The sequence below is a fragment of the Sturnira hondurensis genome, unplaced genomic scaffold (genome assembly GCF_014824575.4).
Source record: "Sturnira hondurensis isolate 20B ecotype Veracruz unplaced genomic scaffold, ASM1482457v3 Scaffold0015596, whole genome shotgun sequence".
NCBI classification, from domain to species: Eukaryota; Metazoa; Chordata; class Mammalia; order Chiroptera; family Phyllostomidae; genus Sturnira; species Sturnira hondurensis.
In genome coordinates, this window is record NW_028088227.1 from 7,844,401 (window position 1) to 7,859,709 (window position 15,309).

Genomic DNA, 15,309 nt, shown 5'->3' on the forward strand with positions numbered 1-15,309 from the left:
TCACTTCAATTCCCCACCCCCAAGAATTCTCTTTCTTTTTATGCTTATAAATTAATGAGGTTAAAAAACTTTTTGTTGTTCTTGACTTACATCAGTGAAAGTTTTTTTATTATAATTGAATTAAGAGTATCTCCATTTTACCAAAAATGTTACACACACCCTGGCCAGGTAGCTCAGTTGGTTAGAGTGTCATCTACACACAAAAAGGTCACAGGTTCGATTCTCATCAGGGCACATACTTAGGTTGCCAGTTCAATCACTGGTCAGGATGTGTGCAAAAGGCAGCCGGTCTACGTTTCTCTCTCCCTCTCTCTCTCTCTCTCTTCCTCTCCCCACCCTTCTCCCTTCCTCTATCTAAAAGCAATAAATGTACCCTCAGGTGAGGATTAAAATATACATATATTAAAAATTTGTTAAATGCTACACATTTTTTCAAATGTATGCAATCATTTAACAGGAAGTTTTAAAGTTTTGAAAATGCTTGAGTATCAATTTAATTAATGTGCTACTTAACACACTTCTAACTACCTGTTAGTCTGACACTGCATCTAACAAATATTATCTCCAAGGCCAATTAGAGTTTTTCATCTCAGCAGGGCGTGGGAGGTGATGGATTATTGTTGCCATGTATGAAGAAAATTGCACATTCATTACTATCAATTCACAGCCTGTTTTTTCTGGCATCTCCAATTTTTTTTGTTCTATTCTGTCCTTTACCTTTTATAACAATCTCTGTTAGTGAACTTTCTCTGCTTGGGGGCTATTAGTTACAAGGTGCCCTGGATCAAATGTCATTAACAGATACAACATTCATCTTCTTTGAGGACCAAAAAAAAATCACCAAATAATGATTAGAGATAGAGGGTTTTTAAACATCTTAATCACACATCTCAATTCCATATTGATTTAAGTGATTAATTTTTCTATGATGACACAACATCCTAACCAATCAAATATAATATTTACAAGGTACATTCATCATAGTTTTTAGTTTTCTTATAGGTATGATGGATAGTGAATGTTTTATGAATCAATAAACTGGCAAAAAAAGTATTCAGACCTAAAAAAAGGAGAAGACAAATGACCTGCTCAACTTTTATATGGTTTTAAAATTCTAAAACTCTCTTAATTATAATTTTATTTTAGTTTACTTTTAAGAGTTTCTTTTACCACCTTGTTTTTATCACATGGAGCAACGGCAAACACATTCACGACATGAAGCTAGGTCTGTACTTTAATGGGATGTCCAACTGCAAACGCTAATTAGGATGTGATTTAGCAAAAAAAAACCAATATTTTAAGTAGGACTGTACAAAATGATCTGTGTATGTTTTGGTACCTTGGAGAACAGTCAAGACTTAAAGATTAAACCTAGAGCACAGCAGGAAAACAATGGGTCACGATTTTGTTAAGTAGAACAAAGATATTGTGACAATAAAGTTTCTTCTCACAATTTTGAATCATCATATTTCTTTTTGCTGTTTTTTACTCTTCAGCCTAATTCACATGTTCATATCCTTAGCTTATGGATAACTGAGTAATTTTTATGTAATTTTGTTGCCATTTTCATCTCGTATACTTTAGTTCCATTTTCTAATCTTTCTCTTCTTGGAACCCAGGAATCATATACATTCAGTTTCGGGGGGGGGGGTGCTTCCAGACTCTGAGCATTTCTAACATGGAAATTGTATACATTGGGGCAGTGGCTGCTCCTTTTCTGGAGCATATTTTCCAACGACAGAATTCTGAGCAGTAGTCCTTTCATCTTGTATTGTATTGGAGTGGACCTTCTACATAAGCAGAGCTGGACAGAGGACCTAAAGGTGAGTATAGGATCATATCATTTGTTTTCCTGCTCCCCTGGACTGCTACAGATGAGCATGACCATGTGAGAACAAGCATCAAGGTAAAAGGTGATATAGGACTGATCTCCTACTCACGATACATATAGCTCCTGAGTTCCCAGAGTCCGGGCTGATCCGCCCAGTGGACAGGCTGGGAAACGGGGCCTGCTGCCTGTCCACAGACCGTACCCAAGGACTCACCCACAGACACTATGCTTGACCTTAGGAAATATACTATTGGAAACTTATCTATATTCACAATATTACTTCTCAGAGTTTTGCATTTCGTTGGTTTTCTCTGAGACTTTTAACCAAGTGATGCTCCAGTTTACTCAGGAAACAGTCCAGTGCTAGAGAAAGAAGAATCTGAAAATTCTCTGATAGCCCCAATCATATCCTGAATATGGGAGTCATTTATAAAACCACCCTTCTATCACGTTATAGAAGGCAGCTTGAAAACACTATTTTGTGATATCAGCGTTTTGTACAGGACCTGAAAAAATCTGAAAAAGAAAGGATAAGATACAGCCCCTGCTCTCAAGGAGCCTAGAGTCTAGTCTAGAGGAAGTAGACAAAGGAAGCAAATTCTTCAGAATACAAGCAGCAGTGCCATGACTTACAAGCGAGTGAAGAACTGTTAATGTGCAAGGTCTGAGCAACTATTCTGCCTATGGAAGTCAGGGCAGATCCCAGAGAGGAAGTGAATTTGAACTAAGTGCTAAAGAATTAGTAACAGTTTCCAGGAGAAGAGGAAATCTGTTCCAGAAAGAAGGAAGAGTGTTTGCAAAAGCACCAACATGCAGGAATCCGGCATACACCAGGAACAGAAAAAGGTCCCTGAGACAATAGTGGGGGGACTGAGGATTAATACAGTGGCAGGAGATGAAGTGGAGCAGACAGAGATGAAGCTCCTTATAGTAAACACATGATCTCTACCTATCGTTGGGTCTTTTGAGGGAGTCCTCCTGGTTGGGGAGGCTGTGCGCAAATGAGCCAGGCCTGGCCATTCAGAGTGTTTCATACACTCGACCCAACGGTAGGTTCGCAGGCAAATGAACAACCCAGTTGGCTGGGCCAATCAGAATCCTCGACCCAGCTAGCAGCAGGTACAATCAGAATGCTCCTCAGGGAGTATTAGCAGGTCCAGTCTTGTGTGTGTGACTTACTCAGTCACAAAGCTCCTATGCTCAGAGAGATTCGGTTTAAATGTTCTGCCGTTACCGTTCTGAAATTCTTAATTTTATCTTTGTCCTTGTATTTCAGTGGGACAATAAGGCAGGCACACAGCTGAGGAAATGCACAATCCGCTTGCAGTACAGCACCTATGATACCCACGAGCACGGCATTCCAGTGGACCCACATCGTGCATGAGGCAGTTCCGGGAGACTCAGAGTACAAGGTAAGCATGTTACACTTCAGACAGAATAAACAGGGGTGCTGACAGCTCCAAGAGGCCGTGCTGCCCACCTGAACCAGAACTTGCTTCCAATACAAAAAGAAGTTGATGGCGTTTTAAGAATCAGAACCTAATAACTTCATCCTATCCTTTCTTACTTGTGTTACTTCCTTTATTAGCAATCTCACTGAAATTGATGATATAGAAGGAAAGGTAAGATAGGGCAACCTTTTCCTTTTAATCCTTCCTTATTTATCAGTAAACTGAAGAGCATTGGTAGAACGTGAACATACCAAGAGGTGAAATAAAAAAAAATAGTTGAGTTTGTTTTGTACATTTTCAGGGTTCTTCTAGGAACAAAATACAAATGCACGTATGAAATGTAAAGTGTGCAATTTCAGAGCTTCCGTATATGAGTTTTGTGACCATATATTTGCATTGAGAACTGGCACTGCACAATATAAACCATAAGATTCATGCTCATAATTTAAATTCTTAGTTTTTCTTTACTTAGAAAGATATTAATTAAGAAATTTAAAAAAAAAACATCATGGCAAGAGATCACTTTATATTTTAGCACCTTTCTTTCCTGGTTTTTGAACAAGAAGCTCCACAAATTGGGTAGCCAGCCCTGGCTATCAGGAAAGATGCACATTTCTTCTAGGATCCTGAGTTAAAGGAATAATGTTAGCTGGATTACATGTGACTATCTTCCCTGGCCAGGAAGATGAAGTCACGCAGTAAGAGCACTGAAGCCAGAAAGCGGATTAACACAGTTGAGAGAGAAACAGAGAAGAGAAGATGCACACTGTCCTCCGAGCTCCTGGGTATGGCCAGGCCCAAAGTCCAGGACACACCTGGCGCATGTTATGTAAGTCCAAAAGTCCTTCTGCTATTTTGGGAGTGGGGGGCCTTAGATAATTGAATTGGAGTATGGACTAATATAGCCTCATATGCTATATAAGAATATGCTTGTGGGAATGCTATATTAGAATATGTTTGTAAGAATATATAATTCCTAAATTCATACTCCTCGAAGTTGATAAACAAATAAACTTTTGGCTTCAGAGAGCCAAACACAAAGGTGATCTGTATTATTTTTTAAATTAGTTTTATCATTTCAAATGATGAAACATTTATAGAAGGTATAAATAATATCTGCAAAAGTTAGAAAACTACTAATGAAAAGGAAGACACATGTATTTGCCACTCAATTTAAAAGTATCAGTGCCTTTGATGGCACAATAAGAATTTCCCCAATTCCACCTCTGACCATCCCCACCCACCTACCCCATGGTAGCCACTATGAACCCTGTCATTAGCCTTCTCTTGCTCTTTCATATGATTTGGTAGCTGCTTCTGGTGAACCGTAGAAGAGGAACTGAAGGAGGCTGTTCTGCAGGCCAGGAGACAGCACAAGTCTGAGCTCGGCTGATCACCATTCATGAGTACAGATAAATTTATAAAATTATATTTTTCACACTTGAGTGGGCAAATGAATTTGCCCCCCACTGCCTTTTTTTATCACAGTCAACCATTCAAACAGAGCAAGAGTAAAACCCTTGCTATGCCCTGACCCAGCTACTCAAGCACAGAGATGAGCTTTGGTCTCAGGCTAGGGGCGCACAGGGCAGTGGATCTTCTACCTCCCTCACCAGTGACAGGAGGCAGGAAGGCAAGAGAGGGACAAACATTCCGTGTCTCATGCTGTTATCCTCCCCCCAAATGTAAAAAGTGCCATATACACAGCATGGTGCTTCTCGTGGCTTTTCATAAGACCGTCTTCTCCCTCTATCAAATTTATTTTAAATGAATCACAGGAAGAAAAGAAGAAATAGCCCAAGAAAATAATCCCTAATTGTAAAATTTTGCATAGAATGGTACTTAATTGGATGTAAGTAGGAATTGAGTTTTCTGGTATAAGGGGAACCTTCCTTTCATGGCCTCACATTCCTGATGGCTCACAAAACAAGAACTTCTGCTCTAGCCGGATAGACACTGTGTATATACAGATCTTACTCATTGGCTTCTAGTAAGAGGAGCAATTTTTCTGTATTGTGCTGAGAGCCTGATGTCCACTGGTCTACTTTTCACCATTGGGTGATCATTGAGTTCCAGGCCGCTGTACATGAGTGGCCTCTCACTCAGGATCTCTGAGCCCAGTGGGTGTGAGTTGGACCACACTCCTTCCAGAAGATGGCAGGGGAAATGCATCCCTCTGCAGGCCCAATCCATCCCCCATGAAGGTCACCATTCACTCATGAATGGTGATCAGCCGAGCTCAGACTTGTGCTGTCTCCTGGCCTGCAGAACAGCCTCCTTCAGTTCCTCTTCTACGGTTCACCAGAAGCAGCTACCAAATCATATGAAAGAGCAAGAGAAGGCTAATGACAGGGTTCATAGTGGCTACCATGGGGTAGGTGGGTGGGGATGGTCAGAGGTGGAATTGGGGAAATTCTTATTGTGCCATCAAAGGCACTGATACTTTTAAATTGAGTGGCAAATACATGTGTCTTCCTTTTCATTAGTAGTTTTCTAACTTTTGCAGATATTATTTATACCTTCTATAAATGTTTCATCATTTGAAATGATAAAACTAATTTAAAAAATAATACAGATCACCTTTGTGCTTGGCTAAGCCTGTAGGGCAAGGAAGTAGGAAGTCCATTTTGGCCCCACATCTAAGCCATATTCTCAAATTTTATTTGCAATAAATTCCCTACATCTTTTCGGTTTCATTCCCAGTGTTCATTTTCTATGTCTGTTTAAGTTCAGAACTCAGAGGGGAGATGGAACAAACCAACTTGCCCCTTTAAACCCCAACACCCTACATTCTTCAAATTATATAATTTAGCTAACTATTTATGAGATGGCCTTGTAAATCATAGACATTTTCCCTCCTTATGAAGAAAATTAAATGGTACAACAGTATGTAACACAATTCTACAGAGTAAGAAAAAGATATGTAAACTCTTACTATGAAAATAATTTAATCTCGCCCCAGCAGGTGTAGCTCAGTGGATTGAGCACAGGCCTACGAACCAAAGGGTTGCTGGGTCGATTCCCAGTCTAGGGCACATGCCTGGGTTGCGGGTCTGGTCCCCAGTAGGGGGCCTCTGAGAGGCAACCGTACATTGATGTTTCTCTCCCTGTCTTTCTCCTTCCCTTCCCCTCTCTCTAAAAATAAATAATCTTTAAAAAATAATAATTTAATCTCTCACTCTTAAAGTCTTCAATAAAACAATATAATGGTTTACCTTCTTAGTTTGCTATAAGCCATAGCCTCCCTCAAATACAGACTCGGAATTTGTAATGCTTCCCAGACTCCATGCAACAATCTCCAAACACTCAAATCAGCAAAACAAATTTACCCATGAGCAGCCTAGAGGATGCCAGCATCAATTAAAAATAAGTGGTGTAAAACAAACTGATGAAAGATAATTTTGATGCAACACCATTTCAGCTTATATAATGCCTTCCATCTCTAAAAATAAGCAGACCTGAATAACAAAAAAAAAAAATTTCCCTAAGAAACAAACAAACATTTGTTCCATTCAATAAAAGCAAATTGCTTTTATGTTATCTGAAAGGGTTCAGTCAAATGGAAATATTGGTGTTAAACCACAACATTTGAATATTTTGGCAGAAGGGCTTTTAAACCATTTCTTTACATGATTTAAAAAATGGCAATACCACCAGAAAATAACAGAACAGAAAATTTTTCAACATACAATTGAAGTTTCATAAAATGTAAACAATGTAAAACCAGTTGTTTTATCATACTGCCAAAAATTTATATGGGACTTATTCCTTAATGCTCTTGAAATTATATATATTTCAAGGATGGGTTCTAAAATAAAAAAAGACGACTGCAAATCCTATAAAATATGATTTTCTATAAAATCAAAACTGTTGTCTCCAAAAAATTGAGGAAAAGCTATTTCTAAATAAATCATCAAAAATCCTTATATACTCAACAGTACATTTTAGGGTCAATTTCACAATCCCACCCCCAGTTCAAGTTTCATTTCATTTATTCCTATTATGATCATTCCAAATCCTCTCCATATTTTAGTGTCCTCCTATCTCATAGTGAGGAGCTTGTGATACTGAGACAAATAGTCTCCCATCTTCCCTCATCTCCTCCCCCAAATCTCTATTGTCACACATTCTCCTTTCCCTCCCCACTTTTGGGTTCTTTCTATTCCAGAAAAATCCCAAGAAGCTCTTCCTTTACTCCACCTCCCCACTACCTGCTCCAATTTCCTGACGCCCCGCTCCCCATGACAGCCTCAATGCAGGCTTCTCCCTGACCTCCTACAATGGTACACAGGGCTCCTCCTTTCCTTTCTCTGGAAAACCACCCAACAGATGCTTGGATCAAATCTAAGCCCCAAATTCACTTGCCTAGAGAATCCAGGAAGGTCATGCAAATGGAAGAAATGAGTTGGGTGGAAAGGATAATCATTGGGATATGAACTGAGGGGTGAATCAGGGGAGAGCATATTATTTCTAAGGTGGAATACTGTTGGGGGTGGGAGGACTCCACCCACAGGGCCCATCCCACACCCCCAGGTGCCACGGATAAGAATACGTCTACCAAGACATGATCTGCTTGGGGAGGAAAGATGACTGATATCTCAAAGGAGAAGGGCCAAGAAACTTTTCCTCAATGGGCTTTTATTGGGTTCATTTGCACAGAAACACAGGTAAAGCTCATCAATCATTGTTAAGCACTAAGGATTAAACAATAGTTAACTTACAAAGAAGTATGAGGGCTTATTCTGAGTCAAGGTCAGTTAGCTAAGGGGCTATAAAACTTTCGGGAACTAACTCATTTCCTGCTTGAACCCTTATCAGAAAGTTGAGAGCATTCTTAGCAAAGCAGGTTTTACAGGATTTTACATATTCTTCTTAGGCCTGATTGCCCCTGGGGAATCTGCACTTTCTAGCATAGGACTGCACTCTGTCATTGTTTAGGCTTAAGTCAGGCAGGGGAAGTAAAGCAGCCAAGAAATTAGGAGACTTCTTGAAGACAGAATGAGGACTCAGGCTATGTCAAAGCCAAAAGGCGAGGGTCTATCACCCCCTTTTTGTATAGCGCCTCCCAAGTCCTTCTCTGGGGGGCTCCTTCATAACCATGCCTGTCTTAGGTCATCCCTCACTTGAGGAATCTCACCCATCATTGGCTAACCAGCCAGGCTTGGGGCCCAGCAGGGTGAAGTAAATGGGGCATAGGCAGTGCCCCTGCCAGGGAGATAAGCTTTGTCTTCTAGTGGCTTAAGGTCCCAAGGTCTCTCACTCAGCCTTAGCTATGGCGGGGGGAGGGGATTATAGCTTCTGAAACCAGGCAGGGCAGTTCCCAACAGACCACCAATTGTTACCTAGTGGAGTGAAGGCCAGGTGTTGTCAGATCTAGATCTCCCAGTTTTTTCAAGAGAAACCAAACTTACGTTTTATATAAAACCTCCCTATTTTTGGTTTGCAGGTCCATGCTCAATTCATTGAGCTACACCAGTCAGGGCTGAAAACCTTCCTATTTTTAAGCGTTAAAAATAATTTTTTTGTTGTGGCTGGTGTAGCTCAGTGGATTGAGTGCAAGCCTATGAACCAAAGGATCATGGTTTGATTCCCGGTCAGGGGTTGCTGGCCAGTTCCCAGCAGGGGATGCATGAGAGGTACCCATACAGTAATATTTCTCTCCCTCTTTCCTTCCCTTCCCCTCTAAAGATAAATAAATAAAATCTTTTAAAAATTTATTTTTTTAAATCTTTAACTGCTATGAAAGAGACAATGTGCAAGTCAAGCAAAGAACATTTGTGAGGCACGCGCACAGCCAGGCTACTGCTTCCGCTCACACTCACCACCTCTGTGTCCTCAGTGTCGCATTCCTCACCTGCTTTGCAGCCTGACTTCCCAGCACACCACTATACTAAAGTGGAGTGGAACACTCTCTGGCTCCTCCTCAGTCCTTGCCATCCTTCCCTAAGTTGCAACAGCATTTGGCACCAGTGACTGCTACTGATGACCAATTCATGCTCCTGGAAGTCCCCCCTCTTTACTGTCCAGGACATGGAGTTTTCCTGGTTCTCTTCTCCCCTGCCTGACTGTTCCTTCTCCAGACCCCCTTCCTCCTGGGCACCTCCTGCATGTTTCTAAGAGGAGAGTGTGGAGAGGTTTCTGTTGGAGAGTACCGAGACGAACTGCTCGAGTGCAGTTTTCTGAAGGACAGTATCACTTAAGTGGAGCATCAGCTGTGTTTTCCACCCAAATGGGGATGCTTGGCAGTGTGTCAGATGTTTAGACATACATTAAAAGCAACTGGGAGTGGGGGACTTTAATTGGTCTGGGTTGTAACCTGGCCTCAGAATTGTTTTTAAAAGCTCCCCAGGTGACTCTAATGTGCAGCAAAGTTGAATTACCACCTGATGACTAAGTAAGTGGGTGGCTTCTCAAAACTGATGAGTCTCACTGAGTGCAAATTGCTGTGTTCGGGGTCTGCCAACCAGTATGGGCTCACATACACATTCAACAAAAACATCTTAATGCTAAGGTGTGCCCTGGCCGTGGGCCTAAGGGAAGGCAACGGAACGGGCTGAGCCAGCGCAGGTGGCTGCACATCCTCTCTCAGAGCGGGTCTTACACAATCTGAATAAAATTTCCTGTGAAAGGAAGAGTGTTTGTTTCACTGGAATATAATGTGTAGAAACTTCAGTTACACCAAGGCTTCTCCTTTGGCTTAGGAACGGAAAACCTCCAAGTCTGCTTCCTACCTCTCCAAGTCTGCATTCCCTTACGAACCGTACTTGGGCGCTCCACCTGGCTGGTGGACACTGACACTTTTCTCTTCCTCCTCCCTACTTCCCGCGATCACATTTCCCCTCTCCTGTCCACTGGAGTGTGAACTCTTGACCAAACCCTTGACTCCTGCCTCCAGCGTCTTCTTTCCATCTAGTACTGACTCTTCTCTCACACCGTTCTGCCATGCGGCTGTGCCTCCCCATTCCCCACTACACCTGCCAGTGTAAGACACTGCTACTTCATGCCTGGCCTGTGGCCATGGTCCTCGGTGCCTTCCCCGCTCCCAGCCTCTTCCTCCCCCACCAGTCTATTGGCTCTACAACAGTGTTTCCTCCTTCTTACAAACCCTCATAGCGCCTTACAGGAATAGGCTTAGACAGGCCTACAATCTGGGTCTGCTGGGCTGTAAAGAAAGACTCAGAGGTGTGCTGAGCTTGGAATGGAAGTCTCTCACACTCGACAAACAGGCAGAGTCAAGCCAAAGTCTACTACACAGTGAAGTAGGTGGCCAGGAAGTTATGAAGTCCCCCAAGAATACAAAGGGGAGCCTGTCTCCTGGCCGAATCCCCACCCACAGAAACAGACTCCGCAGCAGCATTGCTCACTGTAGGAATGTAGGAGACTCAGGCCTCCACTCAGGAAGACCCCAGTCAGTCTCCTGCTTCAGTAGCTACTTGCAAACAGGTATGTTTCCAGATCTTTTGCCATTGAAGAAGTTTTTACCCTCTTGTTTTCTCTTTCTGCATCTTTTTATATTCCACCTCATGCCCATGATGTGACGGCCCCACAGAGCTCCAGTTCAAAAACTAGGATCCGGTCTCCTTGAGGCTAGCATTCCAGGCCCTTCACAAGCTTGTTTCATTCATCCTACCGGCCTTGTCTCCCACTACATTTACATTCCTATCCTGGGCTCTGGTCCTAAAGGGCAGTTTGCAATATTCATTGAGGCCCAAAAGAATCTGAATTACTGAGATGTCCCATTCACAAAAAAGTATGGCCTTTCATATTTTCCACTTATGGAACTATAAAATCCCAACATATCTGAAGCTAAAACTCTACCATAATATGCAATGTTGGAAATAATAATGTTATTCTTGTTGATGTTAGTAAGTTCTGTCCATTTCTCACTTTAACATTATGATTATAATGTTAAACATTATGTATAACATTATGTATAACATTATGATATATAATGATTTTATATAACACTTAATAGTGTTTGACAACATGCTTTGCTTATGTTATTTCTTTTTTAAATATTTTATTTATCTTTTTAAAGAGAGGGGAAGGGAGATGATGAGAGAGAAACATCAATGTGTGGTTGCCCCATGCATACCCCCTACTGGGGACCCAGGCTGCAACCCAGGCACGTGCCCTGACTGGGAATCAAACAGGCAAACCCTTCAATTCACAGTCTGGCATTCAATCCACTGAGCCACACCAGCCAGGGGCTATATTATCTCTTTAATCCACACAACAATCCTGTGAGCATTTACAAATGAGAAAACAGACACAGATATTGTTTGATTTTCCAAGGTCACAGTTTACAGGAGGCACAGACAGTTTCCAAACCCACATCTCCTAATTTTAAAATCCCATTAATGTTCTACTACCCAGTCTCGCTTTATTTACTAATGTAAATCTCCACATTGTTCACCAAAACTCTCAGACAATAAAAATTGATAAAGTAAGCTACCTATACTTAGGAATTTCAATGCAAAAGCTATGCTTTCCTGATACCGTTCTGACTCTTTAAGATGGGTAATAAGGACTATCTGCCTCTCTATAGATGAGTGCCATTAGAAACCAACCAAAATTGTCCGCAGTTGGAGAAATGAAACCTTTAAAAAGGTGCCAACATCAAACAAAACGGACAGTAATGAAAAGGTAGAACGATAAGCACCATTTCAGCAATCACACTGTCCTGCACAGAAAGCCGCCTATCATGGAACACGGGCCTCTTTACGTTGTTACGCAGATAACTTAATTGCACCGTTTACCTTCTACAGTGCTGAAGAGCTCGAAGGAGCCAGCCGTCGTTTCTTCATTGTCATTTGCCAGGATTCCAACACTAGAAAGGAATTGAGATTATATGAAGCTACAAGAATCTACTCTGTCGTAATACTGGTGAAGATAAATGTGGGGTCCTAGAGGAACGGTTAGCAACCAGACGGTACGTGGGGTTGGAGGCGGCTGCAGGCGGCAGAGGTGAGCTCCCAGGGTCTGTCTCGTGGCACAGTGCTGGGCCGGCCCGAGTGGCTCCTCTTATAAGAAGTCAAATGTGAATATTTTTCAGGAATTAAAATTTTACTCACTTTTAAAAAGAAATGCCTCGCAACTCTTCTACTCAGCTGTCTCACTTCTAGGAATGATGTAAGAAGAAATCCCCACGCGTGCACATACACACACAAACACTCACTCGTGTGTGATGACAGTGTTGTAGTTGGAACTGAGGAGCGCGGCCGAGGGAAGACAGAAGGGGCTGAAGGAAATTTAAGTAAAACTTAAATTTCTGTTTGTGCCTTTGGACTTTTGTCCAAAGAACATCTATTACCTCTGAATGGATTAACTAATTTAACATAATGTTTTAAAATCATACTTCAAATACACATACCCTATAAAATTTCTTTTTTTAAAAGTTTTTCAAATAAACATCCAAAAGTCTTTACAAGAATATTTGGTGGAGAATGTTTGTGATACAGAAGATTATATGGACTCTACATCCCCGTCGACGGGAGAACGAGACAATCAATAACAGCGTGTCCATCGGGTGTGCAATTCTGCAGCTGCGTAAAAGATAATATATCCACGTGTAAATACTCTGCAAAACAGGTTTTCTAAAAAAGCAAAGTGAAGACCAACATGTATAGTATGTTACCACTTTTTGTAAAAGGTAGAGAATATATAAATATAGAGATATGGATAGAGACACAGACAGATATGGATATTCCTGTACATACTTTAAGACTTTCTAAAAGAACAACAAGGAAACTGGTAACAGTGGTTCAGAGCTGGTAGGGTTTTCTGAGAGACTGATGGTTTGGGGTGTATACCCTTCTTTGTCTTGAATTTTCAGTCTTTGTATGCATTAATTATTCAAGTGAAAAAAAAAGATTTTAAAATAATCAGTGCCTCACCACAAGGACACACAAAAACACCTACATCAGCTATCCATATTAATCAACCTTGTTACTTATTCATAAATCCAAGCAGACAATCAAGCAAAAGAGAAGAACCAAATAAACGCAGAGAGTAGCTGACCGGACATAAAGACAGCTCTGGCGTCCCAGAGACATCTGAGAGGCCGCTGCCACTTCCCGAAGGGAACAGAACACGAACTGTTCCTGGAAACCAAAAAGCATGATCGATACATATTTTAGAATCACACATGTCATACAATCAAAACAAAATGAGAAAATATGAAAGAAAAATTGATACACAGAAGATGAATTCTCAAAAACACATATTTATTTTATAAAATTTCCAGAAAGTAAAAATTAAAGAAAAAAAGCCCTAGAGATAAAATAATCAAATAAATGAAGAAAATCTCACAGAGCTGAAGAGTCTTCACACTGGGAGCCCCACTGAGAGCCAAGCAGAGACAGGAGCAAACCCCTACAAAATTTAAGAACCCCAAAATAAAACCATAACAACAACAACAAGTTTCTCTTTTTTCTTTTCCTTTTTTCCCACTGTGCTTGTCTCATAGCATTATTTTTCAATGTTTTTATTTTTATTTTTATTTTTCCCATTACCATTTAGTACCCTGATACTCCCCTCCTACCCCTCACACTCACCACACTGTTGTCCATCTCCTTGAGTCCTTTTTCCTTTTTGCTCAGTCCCTCCACCCGCTATGCTCCCCGAAGTGAAATAAGCCAGTCAGAGGAGAAATAGCATATGATTTCACTCATAGGTGGACTCTAATGAACAAATTGAACCAACAAAGTTGAGATAGACTCATAGATAGAGAGCAGGATGACAGCTAAAACAAGTTTCTTACATAGGAATGGGAAACAGAATAGCATCAGATTTATCATGTTATACTACATGCAAGAAGGTAGCCAAATAACAGCCTCAAATTCAAAGGAAATAATTTGGAACCTAAAATTCAATACTCAGGAATCCTATTAAATGTGAAGGTAGGATATGTATTTTCAGACATCAAAAAAAAAATCCTAAGAAAGCTTATTTCCCTTATGCCCATTATGGTACCCTTGTACCTAGTAGGATTAATTCATATTAAAGAAATATTATGATTAAGCAGCTGGACAATCATAATATGTGATGTCTCATATTTAAAAAAGGGAAAAATCAGAAGTGTCAGAAGAAAAAAATAAATACAGAAAAGAATGTGGTCCAAATATAACGCAGCATGATTTTTAAGAAATACGTCAGAGGGGTGCTTGAGGATCCCTCACCTCAGCCAGCCCCCCGGGTCTGCCCTCGCTACCATTCTTCCCATTTTTCATGATTATTTTGTACGAGAAAGAACAAAACGTCAAGCTTCCCACGCGTTCCTCCCCTTCGGAGAAGCTGCTGCCCCAATCCCACCTGATGTAAACATTCGGAAACCAGCACTAGAGCCTCCAGTCTCTTGGGACTGACCAGCAATTAACCAGAATTACATAATTCATTACACACACATGGGTGATGAAGTAAAGGGGTCTAAGTATTTCATTATTATAAGACTTTATAATTTTAACTGGAGGGATAAGGAGTTATGGGCCAAGCCATGCAACACAGTTACAGTGTAAAGAATAAGAATAATCAATCACAGATCATAAATGTTCTTACCACAAAAAAAGGTAATTATGCGAGGTGATAAAAATGTTAACTAACCTTTTTGTAGTTATCATTTCACTATATATGTTTATATCAAATCATCATGTCATGTACCTTACACTTACATCACCTTTTATGTCAATTATATCTCAATAAAACCAAAAAATAAATACATGCAATTCAGCCAAAGTGTTTAAAAAATAGCAATATTTCCCTGGCTGGTGTAGCTCAGTGGATTGAGTGTGGGCCTGAGAACCATGCGATCGTGGTTCGATTCCCAGTCAGGGCACATGCCTGGGTTGCAGGCCAGTTCCCAGCAGGGGACTCACGAGGGGCAACCATACATTGATATTTCTCTCCTTCTCTCCTTCCTTTCCTCTCTGAAGATAAATATAAAATGAAATAAAAAATAACAATATTCCAGTCTTCAATGTGCTTTAATAAGGTATGAATTTTATTTCTACATTTTGAAAGTATTTAACA

The 15,309-nt window shown here is 40.7% G+C and overlaps 1 pseudogene; it reads left to right on the plus strand.

Moving 5' to 3' along the window:
• The first annotated feature begins 3,211 nt into the window (after positions 1–3,211).
• Positions 3,212–15,309, plus strand: part of LOC119000348 (piezo-type mechanosensitive ion channel component 1-like) — a 46,834-nt pseudogene continuing 34,736 nt past the window's right edge.